Consider the following 21,377-nt stretch of genomic DNA (forward strand, 5'->3'; position numbering starts at 1 on the left):
TTTCATTTACAATTTCATTTAATAAGTAACTTGCTTCTACTAAATCACCAATTTCTTCATGAGAAAAAACATAGGGCTGTGAAGACATACATGTATCCAATAATGGATTAGAAGATGCACCTGAATTAAATGGTTCTATTGTGTTTCCTTCATCAGCATTTATGGTCTCATTGATGTTCTCCTCTTCTAAAATGATTGTGTAACTTGAAGCTCCTTGTCTCATTCTTGATCTTCTCTCTCATTGATGCATTGCCTCCTCCTCCCTATTTGCTGCAATCTCCTTAGTTGTCAGAACCTTCCTTTGCCTCTTCCTATGTTGATTTGATCCCATGGCTACACCAAAATTTGAATTCAAATCAATCTCCTTACCAAATTGATAATAAGACAAACAAAGAGAATGATTAATCAAAACATTCTCTTTGTAGATCGTACCTGTCAACCAATGATTGAAAAATCATTCAATCATTGGGATTTGTGCTTGTGGGCCAGAGTCTGGCCCAACGGATCTTTTCAAAAACAAGTGCCCATTTCGCTTTCAACGGTACAGAGCGAAACGGGTGCCCGCTTTTTGAATTTAAAAAATGGGCGCTCGTTTTTTAAAATTAGGGGCAGGAAACATTCCTTAGCTTTGTTTTTTGCTTCGGGATAGGTTTGGTCTCACCAAGCCTATGCTTGGACCTCCAAAAAGATGACTAAGTTAAAATGACATCAGATTTCTACCTTGGCCTAATTTTTTGAGGGCCTTTCTGATTGAATTTTTTGAGGAAAGGAAAACCCATTAGATTTTTCAGCGTCCTGACTTCAGAAATGTAAATTTTATAGTGATAAGATTACTTTTACTATTTTTGTATTATTTATTAATCAAAAGTGGAACCTAAACCTAAAATACCAACGTTCACTAAAACTTTAATAACTTTTTGGTTTTTAGGATTTTAGAAAAATAAATTATATGGCATCAATCTACATACAATTCTTTTGAATATTTAAAAAAAAATTGAAAAATATGAAATTTTCATCAAATTATGGTGGTTGTACACCCGATGTTTTGAAAATATACTTTATTGTCAGTTAAAAATTAATAAAAAAAAATATATTTAATAAAAAAATAAGGAAAAATATTCTCATCAATATTTGGTGTCTTAGGTATCATTTCCCTGAAGAATTTGCAAAAATTAATTTATTTGCATCAAAAAAGGGTGGTCGTACACATGCGTGGTATGGTCCTGAAATAGGCATTTTGAAAAATTGGTTTTTAAACATGCCTACTAAAAAGGGATTTCTACCATGTGGGTATTAAAATAAATTACATATTTGAAAAGTAGACTCTGAGCACTATATTTTCTATTACTGAAGTTTTTAGAGATTCAATCTCTAAGTGCATCAAATTTTGACATCAATCGACATAAAATTTGAAAAACAGAGAAAACACTTCCACTTTTTGCCCAAAAGTGGGACTCAACTTCTTGCAGCCACCCTTATATGGTCTAAAGCAAGCATCTAGAGCATGGTATGAAACGTTGCACTCTTACTTATTAAAGATTGGACTTATGAGGACTAGTGAGAACAACAACATGTATATGAAGAATGATGAGAATGGAATACTGATGTCGGCCATATTTGTTGATGATAATATTTTTTGTGGAAATGATTCTTTATGTAAGAACTTTGGAAATGAAATGTGCAAAGAATTTGAGATGTCATTAATCGGTGAGATAGAGTATTTTATAGGTTTACAAATACTGCAAATGAAAAATGGGATTTTCATTACTCAATCCAAGTATATAAAGGAAATCTTGAAGAAATTTGGAATGGAGGATTCTAAACCTATAAGTACTCCTATGACTACTAATTGTAAATTGTCAAAGAATGATGAATCTACATCTGTTGATGAGACACTTTACTGATCTATGATTGGAAAGTTACAATATGTAGTTCACAGCAGGCCTAATATAGCACATGCAGTAGGTATAGCTGCAATATTTTCTGCAGATTGACAGCAGTCAAGAGAATTTTCAGATATTTGAGAGGCACTGAAGATTATGGTCTACTATATGAAAAGAGGAATGATTTTGACTTAAAAGTCTATACTGATGCTGATTGGGCAGGAAATATTGATGACAGGAAAAGCACAAGTGGTGGAGCTTTCTTTTTGGGAGAAAGACTAGTAAGTTGGCTTAGCAAGAAATAAGGATGCATTTCACAGTCAACAACTGAAGCTAAATATGTCGCTGCAACATTGAATTGTACCAATATAGCATGGATCAAACAACTGTTGGAAGGAATGAATGAGACAGTTACCGGGCTAGTAACTATATTTTGTGATAATACAAGTGCTATTAACATTTCAAAGAATCTGGTAATGCACTCTAAGACAAAACACATCTCTATAAAGTATCATTATCTTAGAGAAGAAGTTCAAGAAAATAATGTTGTGTTGGAATATGTTAGCACATAGGAACAAATCATAGACATCTTCGCAAAGCCACTACCAAGGGGCACTTTTGAATATCTCAAAAGTAAGTTAGGGGTCCTACCCTTATCTAGCACTCATTGACAGAGTTCGGTGACAACATCAATTCTATGACTCCAAAGAATACTATTTGTAAGTTGATGCTGATTTACACACTTTAGAAGGATGTCTAAAGTTATACAGGAAATAGTGAATGAAGACAAGTTGCTCTAATCGAGATACATTTGTATATGTTTGAACTACAAAGAAATTACTTCACAGGGGGAGTAATTATGGATCAGTCTTACTTTTGGCATTGTTGTCAAAGGGGGAGATGATTGTTTACAACTCAAGAATAACAAGAGTTTGAATCAATCGGAGATGATTGTTTACAACTCAAGAATAACAAGAGTTTGAATCAATTGGAATAAATCAAGTTGGTATTGCCATCAATGCCAAAGGGGGAGATTGTTAGCATTACAATAAGTTGGAAGATTGTTGGCATTACAATAAGTTTGATGGTTGATGATATTGAGAAGGTTGTTGGAGATGAATGATTTAATTGATAAAGGATGATTATTGTCTTAATATTATTATTTTGTCATTGATGTCAAGCAATTGATTTTCTGATTTAGTATGATGTTGCCATATCTTAAAAAGTGTGTTTTGATGAGTATAAAGATGTCGGTAAGTGACATAGAAAGAATGTGAAAATAAAGGGGAGTAATAAGTTATTCAATGGGCAACTATTACCAAGTTAGATAGTGATGAGATTATGATGTTTTGATTGTTTTGATATCCCATATATATATGTATTTGAAGACTGAACAAGAAGGGGAAAAGATTTCATGTAATAGAAGGAGTAAAGGTTTGATACTATTCTATTTTACAGAGCAAGGAGCTAGTCGGTAAACTCCAAGGTTACCAGTGTCGGTTAATGAAAGAAAAAGTCACTGAGAAGAGAATGTCTACCGAGTAAAGTTCAGTATTAACCGAGTATCAACCGAGCAGTAATAGAATGCATTAAATAAGTGTATACATTATTAAATGAAGGATGCTAATGAGCTAGAGGTTTATTGAAGATAGGAATATCAGGAAAGAAGTTTGTTAAGGATCAATGACAATTAAAATTCAAGAGTAAGATCTACAACATAGATTGAATGGTCCTAACCGAGCTCAAGTACCAAGAAAGGTATACAAGTTTCAAGGCAAGATAAAACATTTTTTTCAGATCGAAGGATACAATGAACCTAGTACAGTTTGAAGATCTGATGGCTGAGATTAATCATGGGAAATGTGATTAAGGAGATTAAGCAGTTGGGAATTGCTTATAAATAAAGTAATGTTGTTGAAAAAAAAAGAAGCAGGCAAACTGAAGCACAATGTTGCTACAAAAGTGATTACCGAGTACAGAAGATTGAAGATCTGATTGAAGAATAGATTGAGAATCCCAACAGGGAGAAAGATAAGTCTTATGACAAGATTATCTTGAGCACATTGAGCACATAGAATCTACTTTAACAATTTAGATGTGAAGTTGTAGATACATTTTATTACTATTATTTATTTTTGTAAGTGACAGGAAATCTCTTAACCGAGTGGAATTAACAGTCTTATTTGTAAATCCTCTTGGAAGGTAACATTCTGAATGAGTGTTTGAAATCCTTTGACAAGGTCACTTCTAACAAAGTGAAGATTCTAACAGATCTGAGGGAAATCCCTTGAATGGGTCACATCTAGCAATGTGTATATAATCTTTAACAGGATTTGGTTTTAACCGAGCATACTCTAGAAGAGTATATTTTCTGGTGGGTCCAAAATCCCATAGTGGTTTTTCCCTATTAGGGTTTCCACATTAAATTTGGTGTCAAATGTGATTTAATGTTTGATGTTTACCTGTTTATGAGTTTGAATGATTTACAGTCATAAGTTGCATATTAAGTAAATGCTACCAAGGTTGAATCTGATTAGAGTAAGTATTATTGAGGTTATCTGATTCACCCCCCCCTCTCATCTAAATAACAAATATCACCCTTATCAATGAACCCTTTTATGTACTTCTTCAGCTTCATGCACTTTTGTGTGTCGTTCCCATTGATACGATTATATTCACAATAATCATTCTCATTGTACCACCTAGGCTTGGGTTGATTAGGATCAAATAGGCAAGTTATTGGAAAGATGACCACACCTACCTCGACAAGATTTTGGAACACAACCTCAATGGGCTCGACAAGAGGAGGATACTGTCTTGGTGTCCTATTGTTTGATCGGGGTGGTCACCCCTAAATTGAAACATTGTTGGAAGGCTTTTGAGATTGATTTTGATTGTTTTGATGAGTATTGAATTGGCGATTAGTGGTGGTTGACTTTGGAGGAGCGGCCACAGTCTGAAATCACTTTGCATCAATAACACCATCATTGACTACGTTCTTGTTCTTAGACCAACATTTTGGTTTTTCGTTGTGATAAGAGGAGGAATTTTGACTTGATCTTTGATAATGTTTTAGGGTACCTTTCTCTAACAAGACATGTTCAAGGGCTAGGTCCTTGTCAGTCAACTTCTGGAAAAAATTTATGCATTGAGATGTTAATGGTTTTGATAGTTCAGGCACCAAATTTTTCTGAAATAACTCAATTTGATGTTGTTTTGGTATATCCCATAGGATATTTCATGATAAGGTGTCACCACATCTACAAGAAATTAGCGAAGGTTTCTCTAGGCCTTTGTTTTGTGTTACAAAGGTCCATCATAGAAATATCATTGACAATGTTATAAGCATAGTGGGCCACAAAATTTTTTACTAAGTCTGGGAGGGAGGTGATAGAATCTCGAGGAAAGGATGAAAACCATGCAAGAGAATCTTCTATGAGACTCTTAGAGAAGAGTCTTTGAAGATATAAGTCACTATAGGAGACTTCTTGACATAATATATGAAACTCACGGACATGGTCTCGGGGGTCCCCTTGGCCCTCATACTTTATAAACTTAGGCATCTCAAACCCCGATGGGTAAGGTGCAACTGATATCGATGGGTCATAAGGACAAGGACAAAATTCCTCAAACAAATAAGGTTTTCTCTTGTTAGTCCCTTCCTTCATGTTTTTGTTGATGTTTTTCATGTCCATGATTTCCTTGATGATATCTTGTTGCAGATTTTAGACATGATCGATTGTGTTTTCCCCTAGTATCCAATGAGTCATGGAAAGGGTGCCACCACCACTAATATATTGATATGATGAAGAAGAGGGAATGTGAGACATGATGACCATCATCATGGGGACTTGAGTGACAATCGGTTGCAACTCATGAATTGTTGTGATGAGAGGAAGCAAAGCATGGATGAAATTAGTGGCATTGTTGAGATGAATGGAGGATTGTGGAATAGAGACCCATGGTCAAGTACAATAGGATGGCATAGAAGTATGTTGGAGAATATATGTGATCGGATGAGATATTGGCATGGATGTTAAGAAGGAAGAAGGTGGGATGGAGACCACAGGGACGTATGCCGCAGGTGCTATTGATTGGGGTTGGATGATAGATGGGAGTGCAATTGATTGGGATTCAAGGATAGGTGTGATGATGTGGGTAGGAGAAAAGTCTCCTCGTGGTTGTTGATCAAGGATGGATCTATCAAAATCAGGGGGAAGACAAGCTCCATTTTCAATAAGAGTCTTTAGAAGACCACTAGGATTATGTCAGATGAATTTCTCCATCATTTCTTGATTGTATGAATCTTCTAAAAACATTCACACTTATGTGGAGAGGTCATATTAATCAACCATGTAAGGGTCCCCTTGGAATTGTAGATCTTGGATGTTTCATTGTGCACTTTGCATAGGATCTTGTGTAGAGTCTTGATATAGGACACTAATGTCGAACATGCCATATTATTTTTCGGCCATCTTTTTCTTTTGGGATCAAGTTGTGACCATACAAGAATATCCTTAGAAAGATTTATTGGAAGAAAAGGCTTGGTGAAAGGACTTAGCTAGGATTTTGGATTTGATGAAATTGGATAGGTTGATTGATGGGGTCATTGGATTAGCATATGAGTTTGACTAATATTGCACCTTAGTCCTTGGATGAGGATTTTAGGTGGGGGATGTTGATGAAACCACAAGAAAGGTAACAACCAAGTTGGGTAAAATTTAGACCTTAGGATAATGATCAAAGTCTATTTTCTACTATTGACTAATTATCCAAAGAAAAACAAAGACGTAGGATAAGAGTCTTGATCGACTCAAAGGATGAAGCAAAGGTACTTGGGGGAAATTATTTCCCAAGTACAAAGGCCAAATGATTAATTGATTAAAGATGAGGTCTAAATAGGACTTCACAAGGAATAAAACCTTAGTGTGAGGTTGTTTTGATTGAAGGATGATTGATTAAGGAAATTGATTGAGGATTGATTTGATCAAAGATGATTGATTAAACATTGATCGATGTGCTAAGTCCTTAGAAAAGGTTGATGATGAAAGATCAAAGAAGGGTGATAGTGATTATTAGAAGAATTAGATGACTAGATTATCCTTGGAATGGAAAATTGTATGAATGTATGCAACCACCCTATTTTCTATGATAGTTGGTATTGAAAGACAAGTCAGATCCTTGGTGTAAAGCTCAAACTCTTATTTCATCACTTGCATCAAACTCATTGCTATGACCATGAATATAATTGTGATATCAGTACAAAAAGGTCCTATCCTATGCTTGAGAAAGATTTTGCAGTTTGTATACCAAAACTTTCAGTGTCTAATGAGTTACGCTTGTGTGAGATTCTTCTTCTTGATTGGATGATGGATTGACTTTTTAGGATGCTTCTACAACTTAAGCTTATGAAACATGAGGCAAGAAGAGCTTCAAAGTAGTTTGAACTTAAGTGTGACTTGGACTTGATTAAGGTTGGTTCAAAATTTGACTAGGATATGACTAGGACGAAAACTAGGACATGACTTGGGTATGACTAGGACATGGCACGGGGATGACTAGAGACTATGTTATGGACTAGCTGAATTGGATTATGATGTGATAAAAGGTTGACTTGGACTTGGACTATGATGATTAAGATGTAGACTTGGATACAAAAATTTACTCTTGGCAAGAAGACAAAGCAAAAAAATTAGCCATGGACTCAAATGGAGACAGCAAGCACAACATGCTATCCTAGGAAGTTGGTTGAGGAGGAAAACCTTCCCTTGGTGACTCGGGTACACACCCAAAAGCTAATAATAATACAACTGCTGAGTCTCACACAATGGATTCTCAATGCCATATTAGCCAACTCCAAACACTAATGGGGGCATGATATGGAAAGTCTCCTCGGGGAGTTACTATCTCCCTTGCACAAAGGTTATCCACCTTTCAGAGGTGAACCGGGTGGCTTCTATTCCTAGGGATCTTAGTAAGGATTTTCATTCGAAGACTACCCCTTGTAAATGTGCAAGCATGATTGAGGCCTATAGCCCTACAAAGTACCAAGCATCATGTAGTCACACAAGCATGATTGAGACCTAAAGGCCATACAAAAATGCTCGATATGAGAGTAAACTCTCAAATAGCTTCGTCCTCTGAGATTTTCATCCCAAGAGGCCTATTTATTATAGTGAGTTGGAATTCTTGGGTTTTGAGCTATACTCACTTGAGTCATTCCCCTCTCACCAATGCCTATGTGAGTGTGCTAGGAGAATCAGGAGGGCAACCCGCTAAGGGTATACAGAATGCAAGCAAACTAGAAAATTTTCAAAGGTCTAGATTCCTGATTGTCTATATAGATAAGAGAATACTCTCCTACCTCTATGCTTTCCTCAAACACATAAAACACATTGTTCTTTTTGATGAATACTAAGAGGGGGGGTGAATTAGTATGCCAAAAATCACTGCATTAAAACACTTACACAGTCTAAAGATAAATTGGTAAGGCAGTCTAATAGTCAGACCGGTTACCACACATGCAAACCAAAATGAAAATAAAGCATTCACCCACAAAAGAAATACAACCATAACACAAGATATTTGACATGGAAACCCAATTGGGAAAAACCATGGTGAGATGGAACTCACAAGTCACTATCTGCAGAATAGAAACCAGACCGATTAAGGTCTTACAATGTTCTTCACCAGAACAGATCCTATTAGGAATCTCAATCTCTGTTAGGAGATAAGTTTGATTAAAGAAAACCTTGTTAGAGGATTTTAGATTCACAAGTGTGAACCACCTTGTTAGAGGATTTTACAAAGGCTTTGAGGCCTACCCGGTTAAGGGCTACAGACTTGTCAAAGATGTGAGTAATCAACAAGTGTTTGATCTATCTAATAGCACAAATTGCTTGGTTAGATCTAGTATTGCTCATAGTTAATGCATTCCAGCATTACTTTAGTCTTCTCTATCTCTCTCACAATTACAACTTGATCTTCTGAGATAAGATCATTCTCACAACAACTCAACTTCCACCTTAAACCCTAGCATGACATTAACCCTTTCAGCAACAACTCAAAACCCTAGACATGATGTCATTTTAAAGGAATCTGATTTCATGTCCATCCAATAGGATTACAATACAATTTCCTAGGTTTAATGAATCTAGACATACTCAGTAACACAACACAAAAAGCACCATCAATGTGTCGGCACCATCAAGCAATCGGTGGATTGGTAACTCATCACAAAATGCCAGTTGGTAACTCATCACAAAGTATTACCGGTTCATACAAAATACTGGTTGTCAGTTTGACAAAAATGAAGATTGGTAAGAATGTGTTGTGCCACTTTGCTCCCTCATGCCGCTTGGGATCTACGAATTTCTTGGGGTCGACATGCCGCTTCAGATCGGGAAACACATTCTGCAAAATCACCACTAGTCTAAAGACTAGAATACAACATACCAGTTGGAACAAATACCGGTTGAGCACAAGATCATACATATAAAGGGGATCTCAATACAAGTGTGTGTCCATCAATGACAATCACAACATAAATAAACAAAAATGACAACAATCTCCCCCTTTGGCATTGATGGCAACACTTGGGAAAATAAAATTCTGGCATCTAAGTGTTTTACACGAAAAACTTGCCATTAACAAAATTGCTCCCCCTAAGCATATACACTATCCCTTAATCAACACAATGTATAACAATTTTGCATACAGAGCATAATCATTGAGACATCAGAACATATAGCATATATCAAAGCATATATCAAAGCATATATCAAAATTTCAAAACCAAATACTTCTACCCCTGTGTTAGAAGATCAAAATTTTAAAAAGAAAAACCAGATACTTCCCCCCCTTTGCCAACAATGACAAAGTACTACTGAATAACCCTATTTCCATATATATAAAAAAAAGTTTATGACAATAATGAATAATACTTGTCAAAAACCGATTTATAGTCCTGCAAAAATTGTTTCATGGATAGAGACCAGGACTCAAGTAGGGAGGTTGCCACTTCTTTCTCTATTTGCATCTAGGATACCTATTCCTGTGTGACTGTCAGGGCATCCAGGTTCAGATAACACTTCTAAAGAATTTGCAGTCATGGAAGTAAAACTAGTTGAAGCTCCTACAAATCCCTAGACTGTGTACTAATCTCTTGCTCCATCTTGGCTGACGAGATCTGGGATCGGTGAATGGTTTGCCCATATGCTACAAAGGAATCATAAGGTGTCTTAAATGTGCCCAAGTAGGACTGTAAGTCTGTTTGAAGATTTTGCTTCTTGGCTAGCACCTAATCACAGAATAGATGAGGTTGACAGATTTTGTTGAGTAGCAAGTTTCCCTCATCCAAGGCATTCCTTATGTCCTTTTGGTCTTTCAGCAGTTCAGTCCTAAGCTCATTCATCTTTTTCACCAGAGCAACATTAAGAGCCTTTTGGTGCTCTTTCTTGACATTGGCCTCTACTACTTCTTCTAGACTCTGCACCTAATCATCCACTATAGTACATAGAAGTTTGAGCTATGCTAGTGATGATTCAGTGTCAAGAAGATTAGTACCGGGGATTAAATCGGTAAGGGTGTCTATAGCCACTTGAATTATGTCCTGTTCCTTTTTCCTGCGAATGACTTCAAGGCACTCTTGGGCAACATTGATGCTCTGCATAAGCTCAGACTCACTTGCAGATTGGAGATCAATAGGACTCGAGATAGCAGCCAGTTTGGCTTAGCTCCCGGTTGCCTTAGGAGTCTCCACCTATGTGCTCTTCATTGCTTCAGTTGCCTTGTCTTCTTCTTCCTTCTTTTTCCTCTCCTTCTCTTCTTTCTCTTTCTCTTCCCTCTTTTTCTTTTCTTCCTCTTCCATCTTCTTCTTGTCTTCCTCTTCTTTCTTCTTCTTCTCTGCTTCTTCCTTCTTCTTTGCTTCCTCTTCCTTCTTCTTCTGTGCTTCCTCTTTCTTCTTCTTTTGTTCTTCCTCTTCCTTCTTCTTCTTCTCTTCCTCTTCCTTCTTCTTCTTTTATTCCTCTTCCTTCTTTCTCTTTTCTTCCATATCCTCTTCTTATTTCTTCTTCCTGTCATCTTCTTGCTTCTTCTTCTTTTCATCTTTTCATTTCTCCTCTTCCTCTTTTCTCTTCTCTTCCTCTTTCTTCTTTTTCTCATCTTCATCCCTCTTCTTCTTCTCTTCCTATTCCTTTGCTGCTTCCTATGTGTCCTTAGCCTGTTCACCACCCTGTTTGGCTTGTTGTCCCTATTCAGTTCCATCAAAAGGTATGTCCTGAGTGACATCTTCTACATCCAGGGCATCGACATCGATAGTGTCAATTGGTTCTTCCACCAAGTTTCCTTCCTCATCAAAAACCTCATCCGGTTTGGAAATAACCGGTTCTTTTTTCACTTGGAGGTTGGCCATTCGTGCTTTGTGAGCTAGAATAGCATGATTCATGTGCTGATGAGTGTCTTTTCCCACATCATCAATTCTTCCCTCCAACAACCAGTGTCTTCTTCTCCTTGTGAAGAAGAGACCTTTATTTTGATCCAATACATCAAACAATTCTGAATTTGAAAGATCGGGAAAGTACTGTGAAAAGAATTTCTCCCTAATCTCCTATTCTTTCTCAATGGCCATGCACCATTTATTATCTAATGCTTTAAATAAAGAAGTTGGTGTCTGAGATTTAATCTTTGATGATGACTGGTCATTCTTGCACAAATAAACAATGATTTCCTGTAGTATTTCTTCCTTCTCCTCATCACTAAAATCATCATAGTAATCTACTAAATCATGAAGTAATTTTCTCCTAATATTCTTAATTGTCCTTTGAAACTGTGTCAAAGGTTTGTATGAGGAGATGTCAATATTTACTGGTGTGGATGATGTCGGTTCATTCTTCTTCATCTTCTTTGTCTGTCTTGCCTTCTTTGGCTTTTCATCAGACTCAGTTTCTTCAGAGTCCAGTTCATTTGTCTTAGTCTTCCTCTTTCTTTCGAAGACTTTTTCCAATGTTACCTCCGGTTTCTTCTTTTCCGGTGACCGCTTGGTCACTCTTAGAGTAGTAGTGGTAGCCAGTGCTGATGCTGCAGGCACTGCCTTGGCTTTCTTTGTTGCCAGCTCTTTTCCTTTCTTAACCAATGGTTCTTCAGCCGGTGCAATTCTCTCCAAGTAGGTTCCAATCCTCTTAGCCTTTGGATCAAGAGGAAAGGTAATAAGGGTTGAGGCATACCCTTCCAGCATGTCATACATAACCTCATAGCCCATTAGCTCCACTTCCTCCATTCTAGGCTCAACAGCCTCCATTAAACATTTGTCCACCTAAATGGTGAAATAGATGTCATCTTTGTATTTCTTCACTATATCACCTGAGATTCTTACCCTCTGACTCATCTTTCTTCTGAACTCATCAAAATATTTGTTCAGTACTTCAGGGTAACCGGTTCCAATGGCTTGTACACTTTCCTTAATCTGCTTGGTTACCAGTTGGTCAGGAGACCACTGGACATCCCTACTCCAGGAAAGTAGCCTTGGAAATAGAAGAACAACCCTACCAGTAGTTGTCCAAACTTGAATCTTAGTGCATTGTCCTGTTTGATTGCCTTTAGATTCAACAGAAGTTGCCTCTACATACCGGTGCATAAGTCAAAAGATGCATCCTCTTTTATCATCCGATAAGCAGCATTTACCGCTGCAGCAAATACAAAATTAATCTTGTTGGCTGAAAACGTTCTATATCCTATCACCATATAGGCATATTTCACTAGATCATCCTTGATGGGATTAACTGTCCTACCCCGTGAGTCACTAGTTGAACCAGTGAGATTGGCTATTTCGGTTTTGCTCACCTTTCTCAAGGCTGGCACTTCCCCTATGTTACAAAAACTGATGACTGCATGAATTGCCTGAGGCGTAATATCATGCGTCCTCTCTAGGTACATCTTGTCACTGTGGACTCTGCTCAAAATAATCCTAATGTGATCCTTCGTAAAATATTCCAAAAAATATACTGCATTATGGAATTTCTTCTTTTCTAAGACACTAAACTCTGGTTTGATCTTTTTGTCCTTGCCGCAAAATAGACCTAACTGAGTGTGAATAGCTAAAGACCCTAGGTCTTCTATATTGCAATCAATATAATCAGAAATTCCCTCTTCAACTATGACTCCAGCCGGAACTTGTGATAAAGCATTATATTTGGACTTCCTCTGAATAAAACTTTTTGACTCTATGGATGTACTCAAGTTGGTATGAGATGCGGAAGCCATTGTAGAGTATTTCAAGAACATGAAAAATACCTTTCAAATGAAAATTTAGGGTTTCTTGATTCTGCTTCACTCCACTCTCAGTCGGTTGCCAAATCACCGCTTTGTGTTCTCCACTACCGCTTGCAAATTGGATTTGAATCTCTTTCAAGGTTTATCAATTTCTTGAAATCTTAGCTCAAATCACCTTTTCTTCCCTCTACACTTGAAAACTTCTCTTCGCTAGAAAACAGATAGTGAGAAATGATTTGAAAATTCTTTTATACATGTCTCTCACCTACCACCATTAATGCTCCTCTATTAGGGCATAAACCCTAATTTATCTTTTTACCATTTCCAGTCTTCTACCAAGAGATAGGTATTGCATACCAGTTAAGGTCTTTTACTGGTGTAAACTAGGGGTTCAAAAGCATTTTACCATTTGCTCCCCCTAAGCCTTTGAGGCTTAGTTTGCTGGTTCTGATATTTCCACACTAGGTGCAGAAATCGGTTCCTCTTCCAACATTGTTGTTTTCTTCCTCCAGGTTTTGTTCATGTCCCCTTGAAATTTTTCAACATCGATTTCTCCTTCCTGAGTGTCTGGTATATCATTAGATATACTTTTTCTACTTCTGCAGAATGTTGCAATGTGACCCAGTTTGTTGTAGTGATAGCAAACAAGTCCAGGTGCTCTCCAAGGTCCATTGTACATGTTTCCATTCTTCCTTCTGCATGTTGCAGCAGTGTAACCATGACCATGATATATCATACAATTTTCTCTCCATCCGGTTGCCACTTGATGGCCACCACTTCTCAACTGATGATTGAAGACATTAAACTGGTTGTGGTTCCGGTTAACAAAAGGTTCAGGACCAATTCCTTGGGTCCTTTGAGGATATCTTCCAGTGTTATCCATCACAGACCTGCATTCAAATTCTCTATGCCCAAACTTGTTGCATGCATAACAATGACCATTGAACTTATTGTATCTAGGTACATTGTTGATAAAATATGGAAAATTATTGTAGGCTTTGCTCCTACATACATTGGCAGTGTGTCCTTCTTTAAGACAGTTAAAGCAAATAGGTTTGAATTTTTGCTTACCTTTTCCTTTGAGTGCTAGTTGCTTCTTTGATGCTTCAGCATTTGTTCCTGAGGATTCTCCTTCCTCATGTCCAGAGAAACCAAGACCATTGGTATTCTTTGCTGGTCTAGATGACTCAAGCTTTTTCTCTAGCTTGACAATACTTTTGCCAAACTTAGCAAGTATTTCCTTTGACTCGGAGAGTTCTTTGGAAATAGCAGTGTTTGTCTTCATTGGACTTGCATTTTTTGAGATGGCTATGTTCAGTTCTCTTTGCATGTCTTCCTTTTCCATTCTGCTCTCATGAAGGTGAGCAGTCAGTGCACTAATCTCTTGTTTCAACTTGGAGATCTCATGATCTCTGTCCTTTACCAAATCTTCAGCTTTTCTCCAGTTCTCAAGCTCTTGACTAAACTGAATAGTCAGCCCTTCCAACTCGTTTCTCAGATTGGAGTTTGAATCATTCAGCTTATTCACTTCAGCAATCATGGCTTCCATGTTAGCTTCATCTTTAGAACTACTTTCAGATAGTTCCATCAGACTCTCTACATGTTCTCTCCTTTTTTCTTGGGATGCCTTGTATTTGACCATAAGATCATCATAGGCTTGCTCAGACTTAGTGAGCCATTGAGTAAGTTCCCTCATGGTGTATTCCCCCACATCTCTTTCCAAGTGGTTAAACTTATAGAAAGGTAGGCTCTGATACCAATTGATGAATACTAAGAGGGGGGGTGAATTAGTATGCCAAAAATCACTGCACTAAAACACTTACACAGTCTAAAGATAAACTGGTAAGGCAATCTAATAGTTAGACCAGTTACCACACATGCTAACCAAAATGCGAATAAAGCATTCACCCACAAAAGAAATACAACCATAACACAAGATATTTGACGTGGAAACCCAACTGGGAAAAACCGTGGTGAGATGGAACTCACAAGTCACTATCTGTAGAATATAAGCTAGACCGGTTAAGGTCTTACAATGTTCTTCACCAGAACAGATTCTGTTAGGAATCTCAATCTCTGTTAGGAGATAAGTTCGATTAAAGACTACCTTGTTAGAGGATTTTAGATTCACAAGTGTGAACCACCTTGTTAGAGGATTTTATAAAGGCTTTTAGGCCTACTCGGTTAAGGGCTAATGACTTGTCAAAGATGTGAGTAATCAAGAAGTGTTTGATCTATCTAATAGCACAAATTGCTTGGTTAGATCTTGTATTGCTCATAGTTAATGCATTCCAGCATTACTTTAGTCTTCTCTATCTCTCTCACAATTACAACTTGATCTTCTCAGATAAGATCGTTCTCACAACAGCTCAACTTCCACCTTAAACCCTAGCACGACATTAACCCTTTCAGCAACAACTCAAAACCCTAGACATGATGTCATTTTAAAGGAATCTGATTTCATGTCCGTCCAATAGGATTACAATACAATTTCCTAGGTTCAATGAATCTAGACATACTCAGTAACATGACACATAAAGCACCGTCAATGTGTCAGCACCATCAAACAATCAGTGGATTGGTAACTCATCACAAAATGTCGGTTGGTAACTCATCATAGAGTATTACCGGTTCATACAAAATACCGGTTGCTGGTTTGATAAAAATGAATCCCTCATGCCGCTTGGGATCTACAAACCACTTGGGGTTGACATGCCGCTTCAGACCAGGAAACACATTCTGCAAAACCACCACTAGTCTAAAGACTAGAATACAACATACTGGTTGGAACAAATACCGGTTGAGCACAAGCTCATACATATAAAGAGGATCTCAATACAAGTGTGTGTCCATCAATGACAATCACAACATAAATAAACAAAAATGCCAACAATGTCATATTTAAGTTCCTAAGAAAGCAATTAAAATGACACAATATTTGCTTGTATCTCCTTAGGCAACCTAAAAAAATAATGAATTAGTAGTCCTATGGTTTGGGAAACAAATTATTTGACAAGAAGAGTCTTGGACCAATCTTCTTTAGAAAACACAGGTTAGTCATCTAATAATGTGTCTTGGACCAATCAGGCAAACCTGCAAAACTCACAAAATCTGATTAATACACAAAATTATGTAGAAACAACGCTCACATTGTTTTGCAGACGGTTGCACTGAACCACCTACATAGGCACTGAAGTGCTCGTGCATGCACTATAGTTAAGTTAGAAAACAGAAAATTGAAAATGCAGAAAATATAAAAAAAAGGTTATACCTGCAAGCGATTTCTCTTTTCACCTGCTAGTTGCGCCGAAGCTCGTGCGCTCACACCAAAATAGAAAAATAGGTTAACGAGTTAGCACAAATTTGAAAATTCAAATTTTTGAAAAGAGGTCGGATTCTAATAGAGTGTTTCTAAAATAAAAATGACTAGATTAAAAAGATTAAATAATTTTTTTTATTTTCTGAGCTTTTTTACTTTTTATGTGTTTTTAGTAATTAGTTAAAGAAGAAAACACTGAATATATAAAAACAATAATAGGAAAGCAAATGGAAGAATGTTGAAATCAGACTTTCTATTCTCGTAGCACTTGCGCTAATAGGCAAACCTGCAAAAAGGTAAAAAAATTGAATTTAAACCCGACATGCTAAAGCGTGTGCGTACACATTGAAGACCCTGTCTTTTGCACTAATCCCCTATCACTCACATCAAATTGTAGTTGTTTGCACTCTTTTGATACCTACAACTAAAAACTTCACAAAATCGTTAAATAAGGGACGTGGGTCCCATCGGGCATGCCAAAACGAAGCAAGGGAAAACTAGGGTAAATATGAATAGTTAGTTTAAGCATAAATAAACATGAAACACTCAAACAAACTTAATAAAACACCATTATACCTCCATGTTCCTCACTTGTCCGTCAGATTGAGCATGATGAGGTTGGAATAGTGCCCTTCTCCAACTTGATTGGATTTTCTCTTGGATTAGATGTGGTTGGATCTCCAAATGTGCACAAGATGATGGTAAAATGGATGGATTGAGGATGGGATGTGTATGTAAGATGAATGGCTAAGTGATAGATGAGGGAAAAGTTGACTATAGTTCGGGTGCTTTGGATGATTGTCTAAACTCAAATGGGTGGCATGAACTTACTTAATCTGGAGATGGAAAATGAAGGAGTGGAGTCTCCAATTTATAGAAGAAGGAGAGAGGAAATGGAGGGCTAGGATTGACCCAAGATGGAGGGCCAAGATTGTATGTGAGCCCACACATGGATGAAGAGAAGTTTACAAGATAGGTATGGAGTCCAAGAGATATGCCATAAAGGCATTTCTTGTCTCCACACTCCTCAAGGTTCATTGGGAAGGCTTCCCAATGCACCTAGGGAAGACAAAAGGAATAAAAATATTCCTTGGATGATGGGAAGGAGGAATTAAAAATTCCCAAAAAAGAGGAGCATGGGGATTGGAGGAATAAAGAATAATTAAAATTCCTTGGGGGAAGAGATACCTAGAGGAATGTGGGATTTTTTAAAATCTCACATTCACCTAGGAAAAGATCATTTAAGGAAGGTAGTTAGATGGGGGGGTGCATTAAGAGATGCGAGGAAATCATTTAAGGAAAGTGGATGAGTGAGGGGACAAGGAGTTGACTTTGTGGCTAATCATGAAGATTAACCACTGGCAACCCATTAGAAGAGAGATTAGAAGAATGATTAGGTGGGATTAGGGCAAGTAGGATTTGTAGGAGGATTTGACTAAGAGAGAGAATGAGTGGAAACAATTAAAAATTAGAGGAATAATGGTAAGTGGGATTAGGAGAGTTTCTAAAAGAATTAATTAGGATAATGATAGATTAGGAAAAGGTGATTTGTAGGGATCACCTGGGTTCATTAATTAATTGAGATTAATTAATTAAAGTGGAGATTTAGGAAGAATCAATTTTGGATACCTTAGAAGAATGGGGGAGAATTGATTTATTAAATAAATCAATCATTTGACTATAGTGACAATATTAATTTAATTAATATTGAGAAATAATAAGGATTAACATAATTAAATAAATTAACTTTGTGGAAGAGTTAAATTAATAAAAATAATTAATTTAAGTATCTACAGTAACCATCAAATTAGATCATATGATTATGGACCGTAGGATGAATTTGTCATATCAGAACCAACAATGCAAGAATCAGTTCAGAGCATAGATCCAATTGCTCCGGTATCATCAGAAAATTCCATTGTGACTGATGAAGAGCAGAAAGAATCAGAAAGTCAAGAAAATCCTAAGCCTGTTAGGAAAGTGAAGCTAAATCATTTTGAAGATCAAATCATTGGAGATAAAAGGAAAGGTGTGATGACAAGAAGAGGGTTAGCTACTAAAGAGGTATGTTTAATTTCTCAAATTGAACCAGAAGTTTTTATTGAAGCAAGTAAAGATGAGAATTGGGTGAAAGCAATGGAATAGGAACTAGATGAGATAGAAAATATTAAGACTTGGGAATCAGTTCCTAGGCCTAAAGATAAGAATGTTATTGGAACTAAATGGGTCTTTAGGAATAAATTAAATGAGGATGGTGAAGTTGTGAGAAATATGTTGGCAATTGATACTTATCCGGTATGGGTTAGTGATGAATACTAAGAGGGGGGGTGAATTAGTATGCCTGAAATTACTGCACTAAAACACTTACACAGTCTAAAGATAAACTGGTAAAGCAGTCTAACAGTCAAACCGATTACCACACATGCAAACCAAAATGCAAATAAAGCATTCACCCACAAAAGCAATAAAACCATAACAAAAGATATTTGACGTGGAAACCCAAATGGGAAAAAACCATAGTGAGATGGAACTCACAAGTCACTATCTGCAGAATAGAAACTAGACTGGTTAAGGTCTTACAATGTTCTTCACCAGAATAGATCCTATTAGGAATCTCAATCTCTGATAGGAGATAAGTCTGATTAAATACTACCTTGTTAGAGGATTTTAGATTCACATGTGTGAACCACCTTGTTAGAGGATTTTACAAAGGCTTTGAGGCCTACCCGATTAAGGGCTATAGACTTGTCAAAGATGTGAGTAATCAACAAGTGTTTGATCTATCTAATAGCACAAACTACTTGGTTAGATCCAGTATTGCTCACAGCTAATGCATTCTAGTATTACTTCAGTCTTCTCTCTCTCTCTCTCTCAATTACAACTTGATCTTCTTAGATAAGATCATTCTCGACTCCCACCTTAAACCCTAGCTCAACATTAACCCTTTCAGCAACAACTTATAACCCTAGACATGGTGTCCTTTTAAAGGAATCTAATTTCATGTTTGTCCAATAGGATTACATTACAATTTCCTAGGTTCAATGAATCTAGACATACTCAGTAACACGACACAAAAAGCATTGTCAAAGTGTCGGCACCGTCAAATAATTGGTGGATTGGTAACTCATCACAAAATGTTGGTTGGTAACTCATCACAAAGTATTACCGGTTCATACAATATACTGGTTGCCGATTTGACAACAATGAAGACTTGTAAGAATGTGTTGTGCCACTTTTCTCCCTCATACCACTTGTGATCTATGAACCGCTTGGGGTTGACATGCCGCTTCAGATCGGGAAACACATTCTGCAAAATCACCACTAGTCTAAAGACTAGTATACAACATACCGGTTGGAACAAATACTGGTTGAGCACAAGCTCATACATATAAAGGGGATCTCAATACAAGTGTGTGTCCATCAATGACAGTCACAACATAAACATCAAAAATGCCAATAGTTAATGGCATTTTGGGTTGTCATTGATGGCAACTCATTATCTCGGGGTAAATGGTTTCATTGTTTGGTTAACCGACATTCATTGCACTTAATCGGTATTAGTATTCACATTTATTTACACCACCACTGCCACTACCACCGACATTCACTGCATCCCAACTAAGTCCTGATCCCGAGAACGTGTATATGGAACTCGATAATGGATAGGACCCAGTTAGTAAATCTTTTGGTCTCAACTATCTCTTTCATGGATTTTGTGGTAATGTATGATGGACGACATGGTCATTGAATTTATATTTATATTTTATTATGTTCCGGTAATCGACATGTTTTTTATTTCTCATTGAAGCTGACATGGTGAAGATAGAAAGATATTTAAGAAGATCACTTCAGCAATAGATCAGATGTGTGTATTGGAATGTGAATTTTTGGCTGCAAAGATTGATATGCATTTTGGTCAGCGATTAGAAGCAACTATGTGCAGTTTCACATGCACAACATAACCAATAGTAGAACATAGCAAAACAAAGTAACAATGAACTGGTATATAGAGTAGGATATCAAAGCATTCACTGGAACTTATCCGGCATGGTCAGATGCAATTTATAAGTTCATTTTCAATTGTAAACATTTTGTAATATTATGTAAGTCAGTGTGACTTCTTAGTTTGTGTTTGAGTAGTGAGATCTAGGCAAGTGGCCTTTCTACATGTGTAGACCCTCTTATATAATATTTATATACCTTGATCAATTACATAAATATTGTGGGTATCAGCCCCACCATTGTTTTTCCCTTTGCAGGGTTTTCCACATATAAATCTTGGTGTTATGGTGTTTCGTTTCTATGTGTTATTTGGTATATTTACTTTGATTTTATTTACTGTTAACCAGTTAATAAGTAATAAGTTCAAAACCAACATTACTAGTAGAACACTGATTCACTCCCCCTCTCAGTGTTCGTGGATTCCAACAATTTGTAAATAAAATTTTGTGGTTGCTCATAAGCTAACATTTTTGCAAATGATTGAGATGGACAAGAAGAAACTCCAGACTTGCTTGCAGTCTATTGATGCAACTTTGACTGAAGGAAGTAATGTTTACAAGACTTGTCTAGATTTTGATAAACTCACCGACTCCATAGACAAGAAACTGTTTGATTGTAGGAAAAACTTAGTTCAAATTTCTAACTCCTACAACTCTATAGTCAATTTGACAAATTATTTGGATGGTCCAATTTTGGTGGTTATGGATCAAATTTTAGAACTAGAGAAGAATAGGGACAAAATAACAAGGAGAGAAAATGAGCTCCTGAATTTGATTGGTCCTCGGCTTGATAATTTGTTATTTCACAAAACAGAGTGTATTTCTAACTTGTAGAAGGAGGATCCCACTACTTCAAAAGAAATAAAATGTTATGCCAACATCTTGAATGGATTCATCTCCATTATC

This window comes from Cryptomeria japonica, chromosome 5 (genome assembly GCF_030272615.1).
Source record: "Cryptomeria japonica chromosome 5, Sugi_1.0, whole genome shotgun sequence".
NCBI classification, from domain to species: Eukaryota; Viridiplantae; Streptophyta; class Pinopsida; order Cupressales; family Cupressaceae; genus Cryptomeria; species Cryptomeria japonica.